This window comes from Triticum aestivum, chromosome 4A (genome assembly GCF_018294505.1).
Source record: "Triticum aestivum cultivar Chinese Spring chromosome 4A, IWGSC CS RefSeq v2.1, whole genome shotgun sequence".
Lineage (NCBI taxonomy): Eukaryota > Viridiplantae > Streptophyta > Magnoliopsida > Poales > Poaceae > Triticum > Triticum aestivum.
In genome coordinates this window covers 223,825,549-223,843,440 of record NC_057803.1, presented here as the reverse complement: position 1 = coordinate 223,843,440, position 17,892 = coordinate 223,825,549, and the positions used below count along the sequence as shown (strand labels likewise).

Genomic DNA, 17,892 nt, shown 5'->3' with positions numbered 1-17,892 from the left:
CACGGCAGGAGGCCGGAGAGGCTTGCCGCAAGCCCACACCTGACACGACGAAACCTACTCCCAGCAATTCCGATCCACCACAGCCTCTCACCCTGCAACACCAAGATGCTCCCTTATGGTGTAACTGTGGAATGGTATCTGCTTGTTACTTCAATTAGTAAAAAAAACTAGTATGCAATGTTGTCAACTTGTTGACGACTTTGTTCTAGGTGCTTGACATTAGCTCGTCATGCCTTGTGTGACACTCATGTGTGAAAATATTCAGTTTTATCGCCATGGAAGAAACAAAAAGATGGAATTCTTTTTCTTTATAAACTACATTTAGCACAAGAGTACCAATAATTGCAAGGTGCTTCATCCATACTGTACACAGGGGTTCTAGTGAAATTAATTGGTCAAAGTACAAAGTACTTTTATGAACTAAAAGATGCACTTATATGGACAATATGAATGTATTAGGAGAATAAAGATTCTGACAATGAACTATGGAGAAAAACAATGATGTGAAAACAACAATTTTTCCGCTAGATCCATAACTATAGAAAAACATCCAATTGATTGTATCAATACTTCAATTAACTAACTAGGAAGTAGTATTACTTTAGAAATACATATATTCAAGATGATATCCTATACAAACATTTTTGTGACCAAAACCAAAAAGTGTCAACATTTCCCGGATCCATCGACATAAGAACATAGTGGACTGATACCCACACACCTAATAATTTCCTGCACTTTAGTGTGGCATTTGCAAGATATTCGGCAGAAAGGATCATAAAGAGAGCTTAGCCATTCCACCTCTAGACAGTACAATCAGGACTTTAGCTTTAACTTAATAACCGAGCTGCAAGTGGGAACATGATACTCATGATAATAGAAGAACATGCAACCTATTTGTCTAGAACCAAGATAGAATTGTCACGGTGTACCGTGTACGCCAAAATCTAGAGCTGGGGAGTGAAGAAAACCAGCAGGCGGCTATGATCAATGTCACTAAATTAAATAGTCCAAATCTTTGTTGTAGGTCCAAGTGGTGTCCAAAGCCTTTGAGAATCTGCAGTTGAGACTTGAGAATATACAACAAGAAGACACAGGTGCATGATACACCCAGGAAGAATTCAGCTTCAGAGTGGCACACTACAAACTGGGTACACAAGAAGAATTCAGCTTCAGAGTGGCACACTACAAACTGGGTTCACAAAAGACATGGAAGGTAGCTATATACTATAGTGGAAACTACATCCAGGAAAAGAAAGTAGTATTCAGATTCATATTGTCAAGGAAGAAAGGAAGACATAAACATTTGATGAAGATGCAATTTCTTGGTAGAAAGTAGGCACCTCCGCTTTGATCCTACGTGATTTCATCGCCAAAATGCATTCAATCTCACTTCACAATCACTATAAGCTGAGCTTGACTTGCAAATACACATTGATCTAGTTCCTAGTAGTTGTTTGTTTTGGTAAGATCTCCATAATCCGGCTTTAACCACCAATATTTTACTTGAATATATTTACCGAAATGTCATAAAACTATATATTGTGAAATCATGTTGAAGACAAAAGTTCGTATAGGATTTTTAAGTATCCAATCTTAATATCTTTATAGGTATACTGGTAGGTCAAATTTCATCCATACTGTACAAACAGGAGGACTACTAAAATCAATTGGCCGAAGTACATTTGCACTTTATAAAATGGAGAGTATGACTATATTCGGAGAATAAAGATGTAGACACTGAACTATGGAGAAAAACAATTTTGACTAAATATGAAGAACTATTTGTGTGGACAAATACGGTGGAATTCTGTACAGCAAACCAAGTTTGACTCAAATCAAGTGCTTGGATGTATCACTCTTGCATCTTGTCACTCTCCTGCTCAAACATTAGCCTTACATATTCTCTCCAACAAAACTAAACAAAATTAGGAAATAATTAGTCACTAACAATATACTGAAAATTGACAGTAAAACAATCTTTTTCATATGTCATAATCACGCATTGCTACTGCTATTATAGTTGTCAATATATATGAAACAAATGTATGGTGAGCTGAAGGTACATTTACTATGATAAACTTTTAAGAGTAAAGGATTTAAAGAATCATTATCATTTTCTAATTAAGTTGACGCAATGAAATTTCTTCTGCTTAAGTAGAACAAATGATAAAGAATGTTCAGCATAATGGAAAGGCACTCACATCAGCAACACTGATTTTATCTGGTCTGAAGACATAATCTTCCGAATCAACTCAAATCAGCAGCATTGATTTTATCTGGTCTAGAGAAATAATCTTCCAAATCAACTAACATATTAAAGCTCCCTTTATCAAAAGAAAATCAACTCAGATCGGCAGCACTGATTTTATCTGGTCAGGATATATAATCTTCCAAATCATCCTCGACACCCAAGTTCATCTTAATTAACAGTACAAACCTGAAAGAAAGGAGGCCATCCTAATTATCAGATGCAGACAAAACATAATCTCAAAGAAGATGAAGAAACTAAGATTTCAATTGACCGCAACCACCACGATGCTCCTGCTTGCTGGAGTGGTGGAGGTCCGATCCCGTCGAAGGCGTGGTGGCGGTGGCCCATGACGAGCAGTCAGTGGGCTCTGTCCTTGGTGCAGCGCACAGCTCAACCTCTCAATGCCCAAGGTCCTCCTGAGGAGAGCCGTTGTCGCTGTCGTGCGCCACGTCTCCTGCCGGAGCCGTTTGCCTGCGTCCGCGAGTGTGCGCATGTACCCGCGACACCGCCGCTCTCTCCTTTTCCTACTTAACTCCCATGGCGCTCGAGCTCCGCCGTGAGCTCCTCGCGTCGCTAGCCGACGGATCCGGCCTCCCCCTCGCTGGATCCGGTCCGCCACGAGCCCGAAGCCGCCCTTCCTCCGCACTCCTTCTCCGCCTTGCCGCATCTCCACCTTAGTTCCTCATCTCCATGGATCCCCTTTTCCCTGGTACACGGGAGCTGGAGGTTAGCAATTGAAACGTACAAGCACAGGAGAACCAAACGTTTTCTGAGATGCCCACTTAAAAGAATGACTGCAGGCTGAATAGCAAAAACCACAGGGATCTTTTTGCAAAAACGTCGTGACGGTGAACCCGGAGACTCATCCGTGCTTTATTATTAGGGAGAGATACAAGCTTTGTCTGCAGTAAAAGTATCTCTACTTTGTCCAATCTTATAGAAAAAAGTATAAACATTCACAATGTAAAATCAACTGACTTGAAAGAAATCTAATATGTGAAGTAAAAAGGAATAGAGGGAGTGCAAAGAGTTTGAGAAGCTTTTTAGCGTTCCTGTACATTGCAGTCAAACACATAGGCCTGGCAATTCATAGAGAACATTCAAAACAATCAATTATTATGCATCTAAGCGATTCACATGTCAGAGCCAAGATTTACTTCACAACTAAAGAATAAAGAAAAATCGACCGATGCTGCTAACAGCTAAGGGCATCCCATTTGAAAATATCAAACACATGTCTTCTTGCTAACGTCAATGAGCAAAATTTGACAAGGTTGTCCCATTCAAAAATTTCAAATGCGTGTTGTTTTGCATACATCAATGAGAGAACTTTGACAAGGTTTTCCCATTCCATAATATCAAATGCCTATGATTGTGGAATGGGCAGGGTTTGCCATTAGTTCAGACATTGGCATGGCACCTCGTGCTAAATAAACCAGCTGTTCTTTTTGTGCAGTTCCACCAAAATCAACCAAATTCGCGCATAGCTTGTATGATTTCGCCTTTATATGTTGCAACGCCTTGAACATATCGGCACCTCCTTTCTTGTGATGGAAATGAATGATTCAATGTATTCATGAACATTTTGTGTAGTTCCCATTGAAATCAAGTTGAGCACCCTGTTTGCACAAATACAAAAAAAGTGATTAGTATTAAGCAAACTGTACTATGAATTGACAGTTTAAACAGGCACCTACATGGTCCATGTAGAGCACACTTTTAAAAAATGGAACTCATCGGAAAGAATCCTAGAACAACATTGTACTTGTGCATCACAGCAAAAAAGATGGAGATATGTTAGTCCTTCTAACCTGAAGTTAGTTTGGTCTTGTGGGGAGTAATGTAACCATCGTTCAGTTGCTCCCTCTAATGAGTAGATAGACGGGGCTTCTTCATCCTGGCATAATCGGAACTAGTCACTTCACGTACTCCATATTCTTCTTTAGAGGAGGATGATCATGTTGTGCAAAGACAAGAGGGCAACTAAATGCTAGCATCCCTGTTTGCTCGAAAAAAGGAAAGGAAATATTTAAAATAGCATAGATGAAGCACTTCTCAAGGACAATACCACTTTCCCATGACACTATCTAAATAGTAGCACAAGACCAATAGAGATGACAAAGCTCAATCATATGGATGAAATCCGTGGGCGAGTACCAACCTTTGTCAGGAGGCTTATTGTGTAGAGCATACAGATCAAGCACTTCTCCAGAACCATCTGTTGTTATCTACTGTGGTTGCCATGCTTACTATATACTCCTTGATTAGTTTAATATTTCCAACATCTTCTTGTGCAGTTCCACTCAAATATATGGTATCTTCAAAGAAGATCCATGTTTGCACACGTAGAGATAATTACATATTACATTAAGAGTGGCATCAAATCAGTGGCAAAACAATTGCTCGTTCCAGCCATAGCAATAAATTAAGATGCAAAACTATATCATTACTTGTGTCATCAAAGTTCCAGTGCTTCATTACAGCACCGGGAGTTGATTTTTGTTTTTCTTCCGCTTGTTCTTCCCTTCATCACTTGGTTCAATAACAAACAAGCTTCACCTTCAATGTAAGATTTGGCATGTCAATTAGGGAGCACAAGTATAGTACTAAACAACGACATTAATTTTCTGATCAAAGTGGCAAAATATAGGCTGACAATTGTGAAATATCCTTCTTACCTCAATGGGATATTACGGGGCACATACAGATTGGAAGTCTTGTCTCCATTTGTGCAGTTCACTAAAATCAAGCAACATTACTATACAATTAGCACAACATATGAAAGCACACTGCACAATCATGTGAAAGAAGGCTAGTACTGACCTCTCATGACGCGGAATTCAAATAACTCACAAGAAGAAGATCTGAACCAAATTTGCCAACACGGATAGGAAGTAAGATCTCGTCTTGTGCAGTTCCACTAAGATCAAGCAATCAAGCAATGTTGCCGGTGTGACTTTTTGGTTGAACTACACAAAACACTCTTAAAACAAAATAGTTTTGTGTAGTGCAACAAAAGGTCACAATAGCAACAAGGTGAAGTAGATAACCCTGTTTACACAGAGGTGTAGAGGAAACAACTAGTGGTCAATAACGGTAGATGACACAGAAGCCAACAAAAAGAAGCATCTAACTTATCTAAATGGGAAAGAAAGCAAAACAGTAGCATTTCTCAAACGATGTCATTGATTCATATTAACAGAGAGATTATATTAACAATAAAATTAATTAAACATGTAATTTGCTTTTAACTGTGGCATTGCATCAATTTTCCAGCCGCATTACTAGAGAGTGTTTGTTTATAGGGATTTTTGGTATAGGGACTAAGAAAGTTCCTTTTAGTCCCAACTAAACCAAACAGGAGGGACTTTTAGGACTAAACGTGGCCATTTGGGACTAAAGAAAAAAGACCTCGAGGGAGAGTCTTTTTGGTACTTTTTCCAACAGTTGCCCTGCCCCGCATCGCACCTTATCTCTATTTGTGCATTACTAGGGGTAACATGGTCTTTTAGCATGTCATTTAATAACCTCTAGTCCATGTTTAGTCCCTGGAACCAAGCAAGTAGGGACTAGGGACTTTTTAGTTGGGACTAAAAAAAGTCCTAGGACTTTTTAACCAAACAAGGCCTTAGATTAACAACAGCTAAAGAGTTGCATGGGACAGTGGACTCACCAGCACCATGTGCATCTACTGTTGTATGAAGGGGTGATGCATAGTCTGTTGCAAAAAAGAACAAACAACCAAGGAGCATATTTGTGTTGGTCCCAATTTTGTTATATTTAGACACCTTTTCCCATGTGAGGGCATCAAATCTATTTCTGCTCAAACTCTACAGCCTTGTCCCCCAAAACAAAAGGTTAGTTCATTACAGATGTGCGTACTACGTTTGTCATTGTTTTCCCTTTTCGACCAACATAGGTGCTGGATAGCCAGTTTGTACTAGTACTTTCCCCTTCCTTTCCTCTTTGAACCACATCCTAGATTCATGCTATACAACTTTCCTCACTACTTTCCCCCATTCCTTTCCTCTTTGAACCACGTCCTAGATTCATGCTATACAACTTTCCTCACTACTCCCCCCTTCCTTTCCTTTTTGAACCACGTCCTAGATTCATGCTATACAACTTTCCCCACAACTTTATCCTATTCCTTTCCTCTTTGCACCACATCCTAGATTCATGCTATACAAATTTCCCCACTACTTTCCTGTTTGATTCGAGTGCAAGAAATGGAAAAAGCCCACATGCAGCTAGAGCAATGCATGTGGAATAAGTAAATTATACCTTAAGGTTCTTGGGGTGTGGTTTGGTGGGCGACCGGAGGCCATTCTGCCCACACTATGTACGGTGGCGAGGAAGAAGGGGTCGGAGGCCCTCCTGCGCCATCACTAGGTGAAAGAGAACAAATGCGCCGGTAGTGGATTCCCTCCCTCGCCGACGACGATAGCGTTAAGCCTCCCTCCCTTCTCGGTGGATAGATCCTGCCGGCTCTTTGACCAGCAGTGAGGAGAGAGAGAGATATGCCAACGAAGTCTTGTTTAGATATGGAGAGGGTGAGAGAGTGTGAAGAGAGCAACTACAAGCATTGATGCTTGAGTGTGTGTATATATATAGTGGAGAGAGAGTGTGAAGAGTGCAAACCCTAGAAAACAAGCACGGAGGCTGCAGCGTATACGTGATGAGGTGATTATATGGGCACTACGAGATCGTATAGATCCATATCCATCTATTTTGACCAGTCAAAGAATCCTCCTAGCACCGCCCCAGATCACTTTCTCTCTCTATCATGCGGGGCCTACCTGTCATTGGGTGGAAGAAAGAAGTCGAACAAAAACAAAATTATGCTCAATTGTGGTTATCGAACCCGAGACCTCAAGTTTGATGAGCGAACAGGCTAACCAGCTATAGCACCCTCACATTATGTTTAAGGAGAGGAACATAACCTTTTATACATTCCTGCATTCGTGTGACAAGCATGCCGTGCTTTTTGCGTGGGAGGCATTGGGATTTAAATCATAATCGTGTCATGTGGCTTTGGTGGTAAGGTCTTTTGGGATTTAAAGCAGTGTTCGTAGTACATAAATAATGCAGCCTTAGTCACCTTATCTCTCTCCACGTAGTATGTTGGGTCCCACCAGTCAGAGGGTGAAACAAACAAATTTATAAGTAAAATTAAAAGCGCCATCAGTTTATCTTACCTCACACATCTCGCTACTGCTCGTGAACACTGTCCAATTGATCCCTCTGTTCGCTCACATACTATTTTAAGTGAATCCTTATTATAACATGAACACTAGCCATATTATGTTACCACAAGCATCTCTTTCCTCATTAACTCCATGCCACATAAGCAATTTTTTCTTGGGATGTGCGATGTTACTACCTAAGTTACTCCCACTATGGCTAGCCTTAGTAAGGAAATTGCTCGGCTAGCCCAACTAGCCAACTTTTGCTTTCCCAACCTTGCTAGGTCAAACAGTTTAGTTTTTTTCTAACTAGCCTTGCCCCGTGAAAATCGTTGTCATGAGTGGGTCGCCAACTTTTCTGTGCGCGAAGTTTGCCGTCGGAAGCGAGCCGATCTGGCTCTCCTGAGCTAGCAAGGTTTTTCTAGCCCACCCAAGCTAGCTGGCCCACAAAAGCTAACATATTTTAACAGTTCCAAACACCTAACCTTGCCCGGCTAGGCTATAAACTGTTCTTGCTAAGGATCCAAACGCTCCCTAAGTAACAACTCTCACTAGCAACGAGGCCAGTAGGGGATTGAGATGCGAAGTTAATGGACGACGCCTAAACATTTTGGGAATATCTAATCTTCGTAAGATGACTTAATACCTAGACGAAGGGAGTACTACTCCTCCGTCCAGGTTTGATGGAATATTCGTCACCTCTTCTCTTCTTGTACATACTCCATTTGTACTCAGTCCATGTGGCTTCGCACTCACACGATATTCCTATTCTATGAACCTATGTATGTGTCTGTGTGTGTGTGTGTGTGTGTGTTTAACAACATTTATGTGTTAGAGAGAGCGACACATCGACCTACTCCTACAGAGAGATGGTGTGTAGTGTACGATTTAGCCGGGAGAGTCGGTGCATCCTCTCGTTCCGGGCGTCCGGTCGGGACAGGCGGACAGCGGCCACGCTCGCTCCTGACTAGCCTGTCCCACCCAAAGGCCCTCCATCGCCCGCGCGCGCTTCCCGCCTGAAACAGTTAGCGTGACTCCAAAGAATCGATGCCGCATTTATGACCGGGCAGAGCGGGCGTGGCCTCTCACTGGCGCCTGCGTTGAAGGGAGAAGCAGATTCTAGAGTGATGGTTGCTTCGTCCGTCCTACTTACTGCTGGGTCTATGTGATTAGATGGCTCATTGGTCATTATTACTGAGGTGGTGTGAGTACTGGATGCCCCACGCTTTGGGTGAAAGGAGGTACTACTAGATTACAATTTTCTCCATTATTGCAGTGGAGGAGTGTGAAAGCAGTGAAAACATGCAGGATCAGTGATTACATGGCCCACCTCACACTATCACCATATTTTCTGGACATCGTGCGACAGCTAGCTCTTTACATAGTACTAGGATAGTACATACTATAATTTCTCAAGGAGATAAATTTGTACAATGCTATGAAGCTTCTAGCTTCTGTCATGTATCTTGCGTCCAAGGTTGCCCGTTGCAACATTTCATCAAATACAAAGGAGACTAACATGCATGCTATTGTATCTCAATGATTGACAAATCATAGCCAATATGTACTCCCTCCGTTCCAAAATAAGTGTCTCAACTTTATGCAAACTTTAGTACAGAGTTGTACTACTACTAAAGTTGACACTTATTTTGGAATAGAGACTACTAAAGATAGAAACGATCGATGTAGTCCCTAGCCCAGCAACCGTAAACCCTAACCAGGCTTTAATTTGCTGCCAACGTTGGAGCTTCCGAAGAAATGAAGTTTGCAACCCTTTGACCAACGGATCATTTTGTGCAGTTTCACCAAAATCGAGATGAGCATCTGTCGGATTACGGGTTCCGGCAAAACCCTTGAGGTTCGAACTCTGGGGTGCACATGAAGATCTCTCTCCCCCTAGCTCACACTCTCACCACGATCACAAGGGCTAGCTCGCCTAACCCATGGAACAAGGGACACAAGAGTTTATACTGGTTCGGGCCACCGATGTGGCGTAATACCCTACTCTAGTGTGGTGTGGTGGATTGCTTTGTAGGCTGGGAGTGAACAAGTACAAGCGAAGAACAACCTCCTGAGGAGATGCATTCTCGAGCTCGATGAGCTTGTGTGGTTGGGGATGATCTGAATGATCCGTCCCTGCCTATGGTGGTGGTAGTCCTATTTATAGAGGCCCTGGTCCTCTTCCCAAATGTTTAAGCGAGAAAGGATCCCACAACAGCCAAGTTGATGGGGGACAACTAGTACAAGCTATCCTGACAAAAGGTGGTCTTAGCCTGCCAAAGGCTCTGGTGGTGATGCCGTCATGGGCTCCATGATGACCTCCGTCCTGCCGTCCTGCTGGTCTTGGTCTCGTTGCACCGATATGGAAACCTTTGCCTGATGCCTCGAGACTCCTCGCCTGCACCTTCCTCTTTAGCACCAAAGAGGCAACTAGTACTTTGCGCCCGCTGGCGCCTGCCTAGCCTTGGTTGTCACGGCTCACATCACGGGAACCTTGAGAGGTGCCCCTCGCCTTGATATCTCCGCTCCTCGCGAGCCAACCTAGTGAGGCTGCCTTTGAGTAGGTCTTGTGTCGTCCGCCTCGCGAGGGTCTTGAGTGTTGCTCATGAAGATGGGCCATACCATACTGTTAGTGGAGCCCTGCTGTGGGCCGCAGGCAGGCATGTCTGGGGACCCCTGTTCCCGGAACACCGACAGTAGCCCCCGGGCCCAAGGCACACTCGGACTTGGCTTCGAGGCATAGCCAAGGTCAAGTGCGGAGCGCCGCGGGCCCCAGCAGCCTATGGGCTTGATTGACGTGTGGCAATTGACAGGACGTGGGCGTCTCCGCTTCCCCGCACTACTTCGGCAACTGCCCGACTTGACGAGTCACTGTTGTATGCAGAAAAAGGTCATCATTACCTTAGATCATGGAGGCCGGCGGTTGGCCTCCCCATGGCTATAAATGAGGGGAGGAGCAAGGCCCCATTGCTCATCTCTTCCTCCATTCCACCCACTTATTCTTCCTTGCCGAGACACCCATGGCGCTAGTGAAGAGGTTCTCGGCCACCGAGAAGGGGAAAGCTCGCGAGGAGGGGCCTGGCTCGCCACTGCCTAAGAGGGAGCGCGGTCGCCTGTGCAAGCATGCCGCAACCCCCGCTGCGGGTCCTTGTGGGCATGGGCAAACTCCCTTGGGGTCTGATATCGTCCTTGGTTGCGGTGTCGGCGCTTATTTGCGCGGCAGGAGTTGCCTAGGTCGGGGCAGCCCCATCAATGAGGGGAGGCACGCCATGGTCGCTCAGCCTCCCCGGCCGTGCTTCCACTCGGCGGAGGTGCTGCCGGAATTTGTCGTGTGGTTGGAGAACCCGGTCGGACTTGGCTTCAACTTCCGCGCTCCTTTCTCGGCGAACTGCCAGCCCCAGGTCCCGGCGGCCTCTGGCTGCAGGCCGATGGCTGCTGCAGCAAGGCTTCGTGGGTCGCGGTGGAGATCTCTGATGCGGGCGACGTAGCCCTGGCCCGTAGCTAGCAGAGGTTCGCCCATGCACGTGGCCTGGGTAGGTGGTGCACCCTCCACTTCAAGTTCAGAGGGTGTTCAGGGAAGACGGCCGCCGCACCGGATGCTGCCCTAAAGACGACGATGATGGCGAGGCGCTCGGCCTTGGCGATGGTCGTGACAAGCACGAGGGTGAACTCGCCCTTGGTGGCGGCCGCGGTTCGCCCAGCTATGGCAGCTCCTCCTCCGGCAAGAGCTCCAGCAGCGGCGCCTACGACCAGCCACCACGTTGTCGGGCACGCTTTGAGGACGGTGGTGAGTCGTCCCTTCGTCGCACCCCGATGAAGCGCGAGGAGGGCTCCGCCTGAACTCGGGGGCCGATCCTCGTGAGCAGCCGCGTCGCAGGAGCCGCTTTTGCTTGCCCTCTCCTTCCCTTTCCTCCTGCATTGTGAGAAACGAGTATGGAGCCCTGCGGGGGCGTGTCATGAACCATGATGTTTAAGTTGCTTTGGTTGTGTGTTTATTGCCTCCTAGTTGTGTTGTGAGATCTATGCCCTATACGGGTGTAGAGGGGTAACTTAGCTCGATGCATCCGGGGTACCTTTGACCTCATGAGGGCGCATGTCTCTGGGCACCTGGTGGGGCTTCCCCACTGTTGATTCGGGCGATATCGCGAAGCTGCAAAAATTTGTTAAGAAATCCTTACCCTTCTTGCGCGAGGCCTCAGGTATGGGCTGGTTATGGCTAAACGCATTGCATCATGGTACCCATGGGGCACGGACTAAAAGGGGATGCACCGATCACAAGCTCAGACGAGAACGCCTCACGGAGACCAGGGGAGTGCGCACGCGCATACTACCTGTCCAGCCCCCCTCGCGAGGCGTGCGAGGGAGAGCGTCAGCAACTGCCGCCCTCCCTCGCGAAAAACAAAGAATCAAGGGAAGAATCAGAAAGAAGAGGGGTTTCGACGAAACCGTCGAGAAACGCCAGAACTCCAAATTTCATTAAAGGAAAAGGGGAAAGCCAACTACAGAAAGCAAATGAACAGCCGAGTCCTGCACCTAGTCTTGTCTTCTCACCAGCGCAGAGCTAAGTGCTTCCACTAGGACATGGGAGGGAGCCCCGAGGCCCGAGGGCGGAACTCCGGAGACTCCGGTTCATGTACATCCCCACTCATTATTACGTGAGAGTGTCACGAGCGGAGACCTTCACAGGCACTGGGCCTTGCTTTATGGGTAAAACTTCCGGAGGTGCTGGATGTTCCAGGTGTTCTGGACGGGATCCCGTCCCGCATCTCTAGGCACGCGACACCAGGCCTGGAGACGCGGACAATCCTAAATGGTCCCTCCCAAGTGGGTGAGAGCTTATGCAGCCCTTCACTAGAGAGCACCCGCCTCAGGACGAGATCGCCCACCTTGAGCGTCTTGGAGCAGACGCTGCGACAGTGGTACCATCGCAACGCCTGCTGGTATCTTGCCGCTCGGTGTGAGGCTTCACAGCGGCTTTCCTACCCCAGCACAACGTCCATCCCCCATATGGCGTCCTACTGCGTCTCATCAAACGCCAGGACCCGCGCGGAGTGATGCCTGACCTCGTGAGGAAGAACCGCTTCTTCTCCGTAGACGAGAAAGAATAGGGTCTCGCCTGTTGGCTTGGTGATAGTGGTGCAGATGGACCACAACATAGATTGGAGCTCGTCGTGCTAGCCTCTGCCACAGGCTTTGAGCTTCTTCTTCAAGGTCCGGGTCTTGAGGGCTCTCAAGACCTTGGCTTTGGCGCGCTCAGCTTGGCCATTGCTCCTAGGGTGTGCCACCGAAGCATAGCAAATCTGTGTTCCCTGGTTAGCACAATAGGTCTTGAAGAGATTGGTAGTGAACTGCGAGCCGTTGTCGGTGATGATGCGGTTAGAGATCTCGAACCGGCTCACGAGGCCCTTGATGAACTTAACTGCTGACCCGGCTGGGATGGTGCAGACGGCTTCCACCTCTGCCCATTTGGTGAACTTGTCGATGGCGACGTAGAGGTAGCGGTAGCCCCCAGGCGCTTGTGCGAACGGACCCAGGATATCCAACCCCCAGACCACAAATGGCCACAGAAATGGGATAGTCTGGAGGCCCTGGGAAGGCTGGTGGATTTGCTTGGCATGGAATTTGCAGGCCTCGTAGGACCTCACCAACTCGGTCGCGTTGTTGAGTGCCGTGGGCCAGTAGAACACGCTGCGGAACGCCTTGCCGACCAGGGTGCATGACAACGATTGGTGCCTGCACTCTCCACCGTGTATGTCAGCTAGCAGCTCGTTCCCCTACTCCCTAGATATGCATCGCAAGGAAACATCATTTGGTCACTTTCTGTATAACTCACCATCCTGTATGCATTATGCCGTAGCCTGCCGGGCCACGCGCTCCACGTCCTCCTCTTTCTCCGGCAGTATCCCTCAGGTACGCCTTGAATTCCTTGGTCCAGCATCCCTTTGAGGCTCGAGCGCCAGGAGCAGACGTGCTCCTAAGGTCGGACCGCAAGCGGGGGCTCCCGAGGCTGGTGGCTGGGGGAGTTCCTCTCGAGGTGATGTAGTCTCCATGGCCGCGGGGGTCACCGAAGGCTTGAAGAGTCATTCTTCGAAAACACCAGGTTCTTTGGGTAGACGTCTTGATGCCCTCTTGGCGATCTCGTTGGCCCCCTTATTGGTGCCGCCTGGCACTTGCTGTAGCTCTAGGACGAAGAATTGCTTCTCCATCATGCGCACCTCTATGAGGTAGGCCTCCATATGCTCGTCCCTTGGTTTGTACACCTTGTTAGAGAAGTTGACGGGGAGCTGGGAGTCGCCCTTGATGGTGAGACACTTCACCCCAAGGCCGCCGCTGCCTTGAGGCCGACGATCAACCCCTTGTATTCCACAATGTTGTTGGAGACCTTCTCACCCGCTGGAAGCAGAGCTGCACGGTGTAGTATAGCTTGTCGTGGGTGGGCGAGATGAGCACAGCGCCAGCCCCCGCACCTTGGTGTGCGAAGGCGCCGTCGAAGTACATGACCAAACCATCTGGTGCTTCAGTTCCTGGCGAGAGAGATATGATCTTGCCAACTTCAGGTTTCGGGGTGTCAGTCCATTCGGCAATGAAGCCGGCTAGGGCGGCCCCCTTGATGACCCTGGTTGTTCTGAACTCGAGCTGAAATGCCTGAAGTGCCTGAAGTTTGATGTTCCACTCGGCGACCCTTCCCGCGGCATTAGGGCTCCGGAGCACCCTCTCTAGTGGGTAAGCAGAGACGACCTTGATCAGGTGGCCTTGGAAGTAATGGTGCAGCTTGTGTGAGGCCACCAGGAGCGCGAGCAGAAGCTTCTGGGGTATGGGGTACCGCGGCCTTGCGTCCCGCAATACCACGCTGACGAAGTACACTAGGTGCTCGATGAAGGCAGGAGCGTCGATGGAGTCCGCAGCTATTGGAGGTTGTGACACCTCCGAAGGTGGGGTGACCCCCGGAGCATGGTCACCCTTCAGGACCTCTGCCGGCCCTTGAATGCCGTCTTGTGGGGCGTGATCATCTGTGGGTATCATCTTGGCCTTAGCGGCGTCATCTTGTGACCGAACCATTCCAGCTGAGGGCGCGGCATTCCGTTGCGGGTTCTTGGCCCAGCGCTCCTCCCAAACTTCCACCAATGCCGCGCTAGTGGAGTGAGGCGTAGCGGCCAGATAGAGCTCTAGAGGCTCGAGGGGGTGAGGTGACACCATCACCGGTGGGCTGGTTAGGTATCTCTTGAGGTCTTGAAACGCCAGATCTGCCTCTGGGGTCCATTCGAATGGGCCCTTCTTCATCATCAACTTGAAGAACGGTAGGGCGCGCTCCCCCAGCTTGGAGATGAAGTGCCCCAATGAGGTCACGCAGCCTACAAGCTTCTGCATTTCCTTGAGAGTTTGCAGTGGGCTCATGTCTTTTATTGCCTTGACCTTCTTGGGGTTAGCCTCGATCCCCCTATGAGACACGAGGAAACCCAGTAGCTTGCGGAGGGGACACCGAACACGCAATTCTCCGGGTTGAGCCGCAAATCCACCTGGCGCAGGCTAGCGAAGGTCTCCCTCAGGTCCTTGTCGGATGGGGGGTTCCGGCAAACCCTTAAGGTTCGAACACTAGGTGTGTGCGAAGTCTTTCCCTCCTACCGATCTATGCTCTATCTCGATAAGATCTTACAGACGAACTCGACAAACTCACAACATAGAAAGGCATGGGGTTTATACTAGTTCGGGCCACCGTTGTGGTGTAATACCCTACTCCAGTGTGGTGGTGCTGGATTGCCTCACGGGCTGATGATGAACAGTACAAGGGAAGAACAGCTTCCTGATGTTGAGGTGTTCTTGTGCTTTCGGACTTGTGTGTATCTCTGGGCCCAATCCTCTCTCTCCCCCTACTATGGTGGCTAGCTCTACTTATATAGGCCCCGGTCCTCTTCCCAAATATTGAGCGGGAAGGGAGCCAACAATGGCGGGCTAATTTGAAGGGGAACAACTAGTACAAGCTATCCTGACAAAAGGTAGTCTGCGCCTATGAAAGGCTCTGGGTTGACACCATCTTGGGCTCCACGATGACCTCCGCCTTGCCGTCCACCTGGTCTTTGTCTTGTTGCACCGAAATGGCAACCTTTGCCTGAGGCCTCAGTACTCCGTGGCTGCGCTTGCCTCCTTTGCACCAAAGGGGAAACAAGGATGATGCGCGCGCTGGCGCCCGCCTGGTGTCGATCGTCATGGCTTACCTCACAAGAGCCTCGTGAGGTTTGCCCTGCCTTGATATCTCCGCTCCCCGTGAGCCTTCCTAGCTAGGCCACTCCAGAGGAGGTCTTGCATCGTCCGCCTCGCGAGGGTCTTGGGTGCCTTGTTGGTGAAGATGGGCCGTACGACCTGCTGCTTGGCCATGCCGCTGGCCGCAGGCAGGCATATCTGGGGACCCCCGTTCCCAGAACACCGATAGTAGCCCCGGGGCCCAAGGTGCGCTCGGGCTTGGCTTCACGGCGAGGCCAAGGGTCAAGTTCGGAGCACCGTGGGCCCCAAAAGCCTGCAGCCTCGGTTGACGCGTGGCGGTCCGTAGGTCATGGGCGTCTCCGCTTCCCCACACTGCCTCGACGACTGCCAAACCTGACAAGTCCCTGCGACATGCAAGGGAAACCATCATTACCTACGATCGTGGGAGGCGTCGGTTGGCCTTCTCTTGCTATAAATGGGGAGGGGGCGGAGCCCCCGTTGCCCATCTCTTCCTTGCTTGCTCGCTTCTTCTTTGCTTCATTGCTTGCAGTGCCTCCGATGGCGCCACGAAGCAAGTTCTCTGCCGCCGAGAAGGGGAAGGCCCCTCGCGATGGCCCCAGTTCCCCGGTGCCCAAGCGCGGTCGCGGTCGTCCGTGCAAGCACGCTGCGACCCCCGCCATGGCCCACCGTCGAGGCGGCGCCGCGGCACGCGGAGGGGACCGTCCCAACCATGGCGGTCCAACTGACGAGGGGAGGCACGCGATGGTGGCGCAGCCTCCCCGCCCGCGCTTCCATTTAGCGGAGGTGTCGCCGGAGTTCGTTGTCTGGTCAGAGAACCCGGCCATCAACTGGCTCCAGCTTCCGCGCTTCCTTGTTGATGAACTGTTGGCCCCTGGTCCAGGTGGGCTCTGGTTGCAGGCGGATGGTTGATGCAGCAAGGCCTCCTTGGTCGCGGTCGAGACTTCCGCCGCGGGCAACATAGCCCTGGCCCGCGGCTGGCAGACGTTCGCCCGCGCGCGGCCTGTGCAGGCGGTGCATGCTCCACTTCAAGCATGACGGTGGGTCGACCCTCTATTTGAGGGTGTTCGGAGAAGATGGTCGCTGTGCCGGGTGCTGCCCCGAGAAGAACGACGGTGAGGAGGTGCTCGGCCTTGGTGACGGTCACGACGAGGATGAGGGCGAGCCTGCCCTCGGCGGCGACTGCGTCTCTTCCAGCTACGGTGGCTATTCCTCTAGTGACAGCTCCAGTAGCGGTGGCTACGACCAGCCGCCGCACCTTCGCGCCCGCTTCGAAGGAGGCAACGGGTCATCTCATTGCCGCGCCCCGTGAAGCGCGAGGAGGGGTCTGGATAGGCTCGGGGCGTTGCTAAGGGCCTGCCTCCGCGGATTGCTGAAACACCACTTTGTTTAGTTTTTTCCTTTTTTCCTACATCAGAAAATGAAACCAGTATGGGCCCAGAGGGGCGTGTATCGAACTATGGTTCTTGGTTAGTGCAACGTGCGTGTTATTCCCATGCCGTGTTGTTATTTTGCGCAAAGATAACCTAACCTGGCGTGTTTGGGACACCCTTTCCTTCACGAGATGTCTGCGTTTGCTCAGAAACTGCAAAAAATTTGTTAGGTGGTGCACTAGAGGATTTGCCGTTCACCCAAACCTTGACTTGGCGCTTTGTATCATGGTACCCGAGGGGCACATATTAGGAGAGATGTGCCAGCTTTCAGGCTCAAACGAGGGTGACTCGCGAGAAGGCAGAGAGAAGAAAAATGCTCGCGAGGGCACCTGCCTAGCCCCCTCGCGAGGTATGCGAGAGAGAGATCATGAGAAAACTAGAGCTGAAAATCGCGGTAAAAGGCGAAGGAACCAAATCAGCAAGGAACGCCAAAGGCAAACTTGATTAAGGAGAAGCGAGCCAATTGACGAAAGCAAATGAAAAACCGTGTCCGGCACCTAATCTAGTCTTCAAGTCTTCTCACCAGCGCGGAGCTAAGTGTTGTCCCCTAGGCGTGGGAGGGAGCCCCAGGGCCTGAGGCCGGCGCTCCTGAGACTCCGGGGCGTTACAGCCCCAACTCATTATTACGTGAGAGTGTCACGGGCGGCGATTCTTCATAGGCACCAGGCCTTCTTCACAGGCTCTGGCCTTTCTTCACAGGCTCTGGGCCTTTCTTCACAGGCTCTGGGCCTTGCTTCACAGGCTCTGGGCCTTTCTTCACAGGCTCTGGGCCTTGCTTTACAGGCTCTGGGCCTTTCTTCAC

The 17,892-nt window shown here is 49.5% G+C and overlaps 1 long non-coding RNA gene across 1 annotated transcript; it reads right to left on the bottom strand.

The window, feature by feature from the left end:
* Positions 1 to 504: 504 nt before the first annotated feature.
* LOC123081949 (uncharacterized) lies at positions 505 to 2,992 on the bottom strand. Its single transcript, XR_006438865.1, has 2 exons — positions 2,205 to 2,992; positions 505 to 1,918 (listed from the first exon to the last, which is right to left on the bottom strand). It is a non-coding gene; the product is annotated as an uncharacterized lncRNA (long non-coding RNA).
* Between the last annotated feature and the right edge of the window lie 14,900 nt (positions 2,993 to 17,892).